Consider the following 9,760-nt stretch of genomic DNA (forward strand, 5'->3'; position numbering starts at 1 on the left):
ACAATCTGACTCAGACAGATACCCACGCTTCATTTCCTTTGTCACAGCTATCAGAAAACATCTTTTAGGTCAACAAACACGCTTTTTCGGTGTTGTGGAGAAGGAAAAATGGCTGTTGCAATCTTTAACAGGGCAGGAACGGAATACATTTGTTTGTTCTGATGTGCTTCCATCTCTGTGAGTGTTTAATGGTTATTCAGTTGGTGGAAATGACTCTAACCGTTGAAGATGATGCATCTGATGTTCATGAGCCGCTTAATGTGCTTCAGCAGTCCAGGCTTGAATGTTGAGTGCTTAATGGTAATTTTGTTAATGGAAATGTCTCAAAATATACTCCTGGAACGCTGAGGGGCCAATCTGCATTACAGTAAGTGTCTTGTGATGCTTTGCAGAGGGTTTATGATAAATGATCCAGCTGTGGCTCCAGCTTTGAAACGGGATTTAAGGGAGTCCCAGGTTTTGTTTACTCAGGCACAGATGCGCGACATTAGCTTGCAGAAACTGAGGCTGCGGCGGCTCCTGTGAGGACAGGACAGGTCGCTGGCACAGCATCAAGTGAGAATGTAGGTGGAATAGACGGCAGATGGCTCTGGCTGGAGGTTGTTTGAAATGTGCTGAGCGTAGCTGTGCACCCTTTGGATCCCAGTTTCCTCCCACCACAACAGGATTCTACAAGTCCCGCTACGACCGGCACTGCTACTCACCGGGGGGATGGGCACGCCCAGATCTTCTGAAGCTAATCCCAAGCAGACAGTGCTGGAAAAGGCCAATAATCAACAGCTGTTAACGGCTGCAAGTGACCAATTCTGAGGCCTCTGCACTATTTACCTTGTTCTGATGCACATATTCCACAAATGCACATATACCTCAATTTGATCCTGCCAAATTTAAAGAAAAAAGATGCTGAATGCTAACCACACACATGCATCTGACTGTATTGATTTCTTCATGCTCTTTCTACTGTTGTATAATCTGCTGTGGAATATTCAGTATCGCCTGCTGATGTTTGGAGAAGCCTCCTGTGCAGGGTAACAAATGGCATCAACATGCTGCCTTCACTGGCAATAAGCTCTTAATTAAAGCAGTTGTGAGCTAATGAGCATTCAGCTCCTCTCAGGCATGCGCTGCTGACGCGGCAGAAAACTCACGCGCGACCTTAGACCTGGGGGACGGAGCGCAGCACCGCCGGCCAGGCAGAGAATGCACGAGAGAGCAGGCATTCAATCAGTGCAGATCTGAATCACAGCTTAAAGATTCCTCCTTCATTTGTAGTGAAGCTATCCGGATGTCCCTCAGTTCCCTCACGTCTCGTCTACCAAGGAGGTGACAAGCTGTTTCAGTGTGAGTGCAGCGTTCGCGCAGCAGCAAAGGTTGGATTGCAGCTAAAAGAAACTCGTGTCTGCCATCTACGGGCGCAACAGATCAGACTATTGAAGTTCAGCACAATTTTCCCCAGGATTCTCCCTCCTGCCACAGACTAAACTACACTCGCTGCACATAACAGAGCAACGATCGGCACGCTCAAGGATTCTGATGGGAATAAAAGACTGAACGTCCAATTTTGTAGTAAATAATTAGTTCTACTGTAAAAAGCTTCTAAACTTGGGCCCAAAACTATCTTTTATTATTCAATATTAAACATACTAATTTTTGAATTATCCAGGAAAATGCAACAGGCATTTCTCTTTTTAATTGTCCCCACAGGGAGACAGCGTTAGTGGGAAAGAAGGGGCTTTCTTTAGCACAGCTCTTTGCTGTTTCAGTCCAAAGCAATCCGGGCGTTTCTTCAAAAGGAGTCGACCTTTTTGCAAGACTGGGCGCTCGAATCCAGAGCTTGAGAAACTACACTCGAGTTCCAGAGTTTTCAAAAGCAGGACAACTGGGAAGTGAGGCCAGGATAGGGATGGGGCACTAGAAGAAGGTGGAGGAGCAGAAAATGATTGGTTAGATTCACAGGACCTAAACTTGACCACACGGGGAATTTGCCGAGGGAGTATTTCTAGTTTGGACCCCAGTCAGGGGCCCTGGTCTTTCCTCCCTATCAGCAAAAGCTAATCCTACCGGCGACATAAACCTGGTTTTATAAACCACAGGTATTAAGCTACCCTTTATATGTTTAAATCATCCATTTATGAGGTGACTACTCAACCCAATAATTGTGTGTGAAAGCCCCACGATTCCCCCACGGCACCTTTTTTACACGCAGCGTCTGGATTCCTGTAGCGTGCTATCCTGCACCCACGCTAACGTGAGTTCTAATGGACCCGCATCCCCACGCCTACATCCTGTTACAGGAAGATATTGCGTCTGCCGGTGGTTATCGATAGTCCAAGGCGTCTCCAGTGTTCCCGTGTGACTGCTCTCTCCGCATCTGCACTGGCACACAGCTTGACCTTCCTTGTATTCACACCGACTCAGCATTTCCTGCGAAATATTAAGTAATTATGCCGCTGGTGACGCCTCCTGGGTGGGGCGGCTGCTTCTCAAGGATCAGTCCGAGATCCCCTTAACCACAGTCTTAATGCCTGAAAAGCCTGACGGTATAAATCTTCTCTATCTGTACTCAGTGTCCAGAGAATAATTGTTTTCTTTAATGATGGTCTTTTTTGTCTTCGGCATTACTGACGTGTTTATGTCACTGATTAAAAAAAAGCCTTTCCATTATGGTTGGCAGAATTTTACACTTTTTAATCAGATGCATTGTGAGACAATCACAGACTAAAATGATGAGTGTTGCAGTGTTTATGTAATGACCCTTGCTGCCAGATGGGGGAGACAGAAGTCCCACAACAATGGTGCAATATGCTTCCATGTATAAATCACCGCTGATCTTAATGTTTTTGGTTCTTTTCATTGTAAAGTTGGATTTATAAAAAGAGTTCTGCATTTAGAAGCGTATAAACTATAGTTTACAGAGTGTCACTTCATAAATACTATTATATAAGTACTTCACAAATACTATTATATAAGTTCAGAGTTTGCTCAACAATAGATTCTGGCATGAGGGTAACTACAGAAGAAGCCGGTAATTTTCCACATAGTCCACTAAAAGGTTGCTAAAGTAGAGCTGACAACACCTTTGGTGCAGACCGGGTCCTTTAGTTACCCACAGAGGCAGCACATTTTTCCAGATAAATGTCCACGTTATGTCACCATAACACATAGGGCTGTCTTTTGTTTTGTTTTTCATATCTACAATCGGCATCCTAGTAAATAGGTTTTTAATGTTTGTAGCATTAGAAACCGCAGGCAAGCTTATATTAGGAGATTTACATTCATGCTGAGGGGGGTATTGTGCATTTTTGCGACTGAAAGTTGCGCTTACTGGAGCCAGACACGGAGACCAGACAGTTTTATTGCATTGTGGGATTACTAGCTGGCTGAAATGCAAGCATATCGTCATGGATACCCGACCCTTGATCCTCAAGACTGCTGAAGGGCCAACGCGTGACCTCTAAAGGTAACACAGCACGGGGAGCATCGCACACAAGAACCAACACGTATTTCAGCCAAAACAAGTGCAGCCTTTGACGTCTGCTCTGATATCACCTTGGGAGACACCCAGATACGGAGCTCATTAACAGAAAACCGAGCTCTGACTCTGCTAAACGATGCCAAGTCTGAATAACCTGAGATCTGCAAATAAACTTTTTACATGGAACGAAAAACTACGAGCACTTCATTTAGCAGCAGGCACGTGGCCAGCAAACAGTCACATGCAATTAAACATTCGTTCATTTGTGTTTCTAATTAAAGACTCGTTAAAGGTTTTAAAAGGCCGATATACATTAATGAAAGCTGTACACGGATTTGTTATACAAACAGCAGAAAGCTAAAGAAGTTATTATAAAGTAAGTGTTGACTGCGCTGTGTAATTGTGACTGAATAATGGCACCATCACTTCATTGGTTCACTATAAACTTTGCTTTCACTCTGCAGTTTTTGCTGCCAAGGAAATGTTCCTGTAAAGGGAGGGCTGGTGTCCAGTTAAATTGGTGCCCTGGCACCAGTCAGTCCTTTGCATTATAGACTGATAAACAAAGTGGACATTAGGATGTGTAATTTAAGGAGCATCTTGTAAATTTGAAGAACCCAGATACCTTAAAGTCTTTTTACTTGGTCGTTATATATAAGAGAAAGTAACTGTAGTCTTGTTTTCTTCTTAGTATTGCTGCTTTGTTTGGTCAGTGGTAGTGAAATAGGAAGCAGTGATGCTTATTGATGTTTTAGGGAGAGCATCATCTGCATAGAAAATAACCTGAGCTAACCTTTCTAGACCCATAACAAGCTCATACTGTAACAGTCCATACAGTCCAGCGGTGTGACTCTGTCCTCTTTCTTTGATTTTTCTGCACTTTTATCTTACAGGAAATTCCCTTTTTGGACTTTAAACTTAAAGGACGGCAAACTGCATCATAGCATAATAAATCCACCAGATCGACATCAAAAAGAATTCCTGGTTAATAAATAGCACTCACTGGCCGTTTCTTTGTTGATGTACTATTTTGTCAGAAATTGGGATATAATGCTTAGCATCAGTTGTCCACAGCATTTTGCATTGCATTGTGGGAAAAACTGAGTGCGCTATATAGGGTAAAGGGGGTGGGTTCAGACACGACAATATACTAATTACTGAAATGTTTCATCTGGACAGAAGACATATTTTGACTTCTGTTCCACCCTGATGCCAGAACTATTGTTTTAACGTGATAAACCGAAGGGAGTGAGATTGGGCCCTTCGTGTCCAGTTAACTTTTACAATCCTGTCGTGAAGGCTGACACCTCAGCAGGAAGCAAAGGTCACAAGTCAGCACGTATGTCCGTCATGTGCATCTCCAGAGCTCCTCGGTTTGCTTCCATCGCCCGTCCTTTTCCAAGAAATCTGGCCCCCGTTTCATCTGAGCTGTGAGCATTAACATGTGATTGGTCAGCAGGGAGCAACCCGGGATAATTACTGCCAATAAAGCAGAGCGTGCATGACGGGCCGCTGTGACAGGAGGGTTGGAAGGGAGGAAGAGCGTAATTTGTCGGAAATCTATATCATCTTGACAGAAAGTGGGAGAACGGGACGGAGGCTTTCGCGTGTTCGACCTCATAAACCAGCGACATCGGCGGTTCGTCTGTCGATCCGCAGGCAGAAATCATGCAAATGTTCTGTTTTTGTCTGAACTCTTTGGTCGTCTCTCCTTCCTCTGGAGCCGCTGGTGCAGCGGCCTTCAACTCCTGACCACCGCAGCGTGAGCGCAGCGCCGGCCAACGCTAAGTCTCAGTAATTAAGACTTCACGCTGTTCAACTTTAGAAGCGCCTGAATGGGCCCCCTGCAGCCGCCCTCCCCTCCTCGATTCAAGTCATTTATTCGATTTGACACCGGTTGTGCTTCACCTCATCCTCGCCCCTTCTGCAACGTGCGCCTGTGTTGGGGTGAAACAATGGACTTCCTCGCCCGCTTTTGTCTCCATCTGCTCGTGTCCCGGCGTCGTTGTGCGATCGTGGCTGTGTTTAATTAATTCAAAAGTGCCTCTGTTTTAGATGATTAAGAAGTCAAATGCTCAATCAGAGATGTGTTTGAAAGAAAAACCTTTGTGTATTTTTTGTATCCACAGCAGTAATATCCTAATATCTCAACTCTTTTTTACCAATTATATTGACGATAAAAAGGTGCGTGCTAACCTCAGATCAAAGGTTTAATGATATATTAAGGTTCAGGCTGAAGCTACGCAGACGGGGGAGTGAGCGGTTTTGCCACAGAAAAAGGCAGCTGTGCCAGATGTATTCAAAATCCCCTCAAGGAATTCCAGAGCTATCACCTGGAGGAGAAAGGGTTGGGCTGAAGGGATCACAGAAACCTTGACATTTGACCCCTGCAGCCCAAAACTAATCAGCTCCTACTTGTCCCAAATCTGGAGAATTCTCCTCAAGGCGTTTGTCAGAAAAATAGCCGCAGACCTCCAGGTCTGTCATATGCTGTAATTAATACCCAACCTGGTCCACACCTAGATTGTGGCGCAATTTTGGACCCAACTGAAGTGTATTCTTTTGGACATTCACATGCCGATTGAATCAGTTTCCAGAGTCCAGATCCATGTGTGGATCAGGACAAAAGCATACCTGATTCAATCTTTCCATCCAAGATTCCAGACGGAATTCCGAACCTTTTTCAGTTCCAAAGTCACGAAGGCCTTTATTGAGAAAACAGACGTTCAAAAGAGAAACTGCCGGCAGATGACGTCCGCGGGAACCAGGAGTGAGGTCCAGATAACAGTAATGTGCAATTAAAACATCAAAACATGGAGACCTTTTAATGGTAAATCTTCCATTATCTGCTTGGAAGTGAGCGCTCTGTAGCCCCCGCAGTGGATCCAAGCTGTAAATCAGCTATGCTAAAGCTGCGCTGATGTTGTTGTAACAAATAAAGCACACGCCGTGACTGTGGGCCCGAGTCCCAGTGATACATCATTCAGCCGAACAGCTGAGTGTGACGGCACCATCGCTCCCTGTCAGGGAAGGGCTCCCTGTTGGATAAACGAGGTCACATCGCAGATCGGAGAGAAAACACGCCACAACCCAAATTAGCAGATCCATAGCAGATCAAACTTTTTCTCTGTCTTTGTTTGGGATGAGTGGATGTTGTGGTCATGTGACTGGCAGCCGGCACTAAAAATAACCTCAAGTAAGGACAGGAGGGGGAAATTAAGGAAGATCAAGAGCTGCGGTGAAGGGAGGCAAAGAGGAGGTTTTGCTATTCGCTGGCCTGCAGCCTCTGATGGTGGTCCTCGCCCAGGCCTGCACCAGTCACATGACGGCTCACGTGCACCGAGCTGATGGTGGCGAGCAGACGGCCGGTCTGGCTGTCAGAGCGCATCCACTCGGGTGGACCCAACTGTTCGGAAGGAGCACGTGGAGGGAGCGGCGGGCGTGCGCTCGCTCTGGTTTGACGCTGCGTCTCGCTGCAGCCGCGTTCTGACAGACACCAGCAGCTGATGGGGGGGCAGTAACTCTAAAAATAACAACAGAAGGCAGCAGACACGAGAACCCCCGCCGTCAGATGGAATTCTCCTTTTAACCACGCCAGCTTTGGTCTTTGGACTCAAACATCTCGCCAACGTTTGGATTTGTTTACATTGAAATGAATGCAGTTCTGCATAAATTTCCTGTGTTTTCACCTGCGTCTCAGATCTTTGCAATGCAAATAAAACATCTCTGCCAAAGGTTTGATAAGACTTTGATAAAATCTTCCACTGCTGGCTAAATCTGTACAACATTCAACAGTCACGCAAATTCAAAGCGTTCTTTTTTATTCTGTGTGAGATTATTTCAATCAAAAACCCTGGCGTCCGACATTGTCCCTTACATAAATAAATATATTTAATATTAGCTCTACCAGCTCACAGTGAGGTTTGATTCCAGGCTTCCTCTTGGTCTCGTTTACGAGTCTTTTTTGGGCGATTCTCTCTGAAGTTATCCAGATTAAGATGATTTGAGACACCAAATTCCTCTTCCCTGTGAGGGTTTAAGGAAATGTCATGTGTGTGGTGACCTGGCCAGGGTGTGTCCCTGCCTCCTGGTTGGCACCGGCGCTCTCGGGATTCCTATTTCAGAATAAGGAGTGGTTTAACGCGAGATGAGTGAAGGAGAACAACAGCGTAATTTGGGGATTGGGACTATATTTGCCAGAGATGCTCCTCAAAGAATGTAAATATTTACTCTGCTGAAGTTTGCGTGCAGCTCGACCCGACTGCTCGCACGCTGAACCGGACAAATTCTCCTCAGAATACCGCCTCCTGCGGAGCCGCACCCTGCCACCTGGAATCTGCAGAGTCTAATCCTGATAGATCTTAACCGCAGCACGCCTTTGTTAACAGCAGGACGTAACCTTCCTCCAGGTACCGCGTGCCGTCTTCCTGTGGCCTTGCGCTGCGGCCCGCCCCTCTGCTGTCCTTAACTTGCTCTTTGTTGTTGTTTCCTTTTATATACGCTTTCGACGTTTCCCAGGGAACGTTGCATTGTTTTGCGGGGATTAAAATTCACTGAAGATTATATCTGCTCCAGCACTGCAGAACAATGCAGGGGGGGGGGGGGGAGGGGGGACGTGGGAGTCTCCCCTGTTACAGAACACTGTGATGGCTGCCCACCCATTCTGATCAGAGCCTGTGGTATGCTCTGAGCCCAATTAGAGGTTGATCCATTCGCACAACCCTCTGATTCTCATACGTAGAACTCTTTCTGTCCCTCGGATTCCCAACCGATAGGTGTTTTCTAATCACTCGAGCTGTATGATTCCATTTAATTTATTAGCTCCCTGAAAGATCCGCTCTGGACGGCCACTTTAATTCCACGTTGCGCAGCTAAAGCGCTTCGCTTTAAACCGTCGCTGGAAAATTGAGTCAGCAGAGGGAAACGCGGCCTCAGAGCGAGCTGGGAGATTCTGATGTGTGAATGGTTCTCAGAGCAGGCCGGGGTAACAATGTCGCTCATCAATGGAAACCTTCATTGTGCACGTGCTCGGGCTCAGAGGAACAGCGGCACAAAGGAGCCTTTGTCGAGAGCCTCTCCTCTTTGTCAGGGGGGCTGCACATCGATACTGTGAAGGAGTCAGAATTTACTACTCGGAGGTGAAAAGGCACTCCTCTGTTGTGCATCGCTCAGGTTTATCAGAGGGAAAAAGGTGCCTTCTTTGTGTTTTTATGACTGGAAATCTCCAGGGAGAGTTGCAGTAAGCAGAATACTCAATGTTGGTGTGATACTGCATCATTTCAATGTTCCGTTATGCATCCCAATCAAAACCTACACTTATGGCTTGTAAATCACTGACGGCGGAGCTGCAGAGTGTGTGTCTGCAGACAAACAGGCAAGAGGATCCACTCCTCTTTGTTTAAGGGAAGAAGAATGGGATTTATATATGTCTATATGTTTGCGTGCATGGTTGGAAATTATGGCAGCTCACAGTCTATTTATACGCATTTGTTTGGGGAGTTCTTTTTTTAGAGGATAAATCTACACTATAAAGACCTGAGGTTATTCTGAAAAAAGTAAACCAAAAGAACTTAAAGGTCCTTTGAGTTGGGGGGGCTTTGGAGGAGCTACCGTACTTTTAAACGGTACAGTTCTGGGAGTATGGGAGTAAAGAGACGCGTCTTCTTGGGAGTACGAGCATAAAACCTGAGTGAAACTGCAGCGTCTCCTCGAAGGACAGCACCAGCTGTGGGCTGAAACGTCCATGTTAAACCGTCCAGTCTTATTTGATCTTTCGCTTCCTCCCAGGTGACTGCCCTCCTGAAGCCTCACACACTTCACACTGAGATGAGAGCCGGCGGGGCCGTGGGCCATGTGACAACATTTTTGTTGTAACTGCTCCACAGTCTCCCACCCTCTGCAGCATTTCATTATTTCCAAACCCACGAGCTTAAACAATGTGTCCGCTCAGCTCAGTCAGCTGTGCCCTTTGATGTGAGCTCCCCGGCGCTGCGTTCATGTTCATTAGCTGACGATCGGGGACGCGAGGAAAGAGGGGGGGGGGGGGGTTCAGGTGGCTACTTCCTTCTCAATCAGTATGAATCAGTAAATTGCTTGAAAATAAAACAACGCTGGCAGAAACCTGAAGACTTTTGTCTTCAAAGGTCCGAGTTTGACGCTCCAACCCTTCTCCACTCGTTGTTTGGTGGGCTCCTAAAGAATGTCTTCAGAGAGGGCCCTCTGCTGTTTTACGAGGTAACAAAAGAAAACACATTTGCTGAAGGATTCATTAAGTGTGGAAAAAGA

The sequence above is a fragment of the Takifugu flavidus genome, chromosome 12 (genome assembly GCF_003711565.1).
Source record: "Takifugu flavidus isolate HTHZ2018 chromosome 12, ASM371156v2, whole genome shotgun sequence".
Taxonomy (NCBI): domain Eukaryota; kingdom Metazoa; phylum Chordata; class Actinopteri; order Tetraodontiformes; family Tetraodontidae; genus Takifugu; species Takifugu flavidus.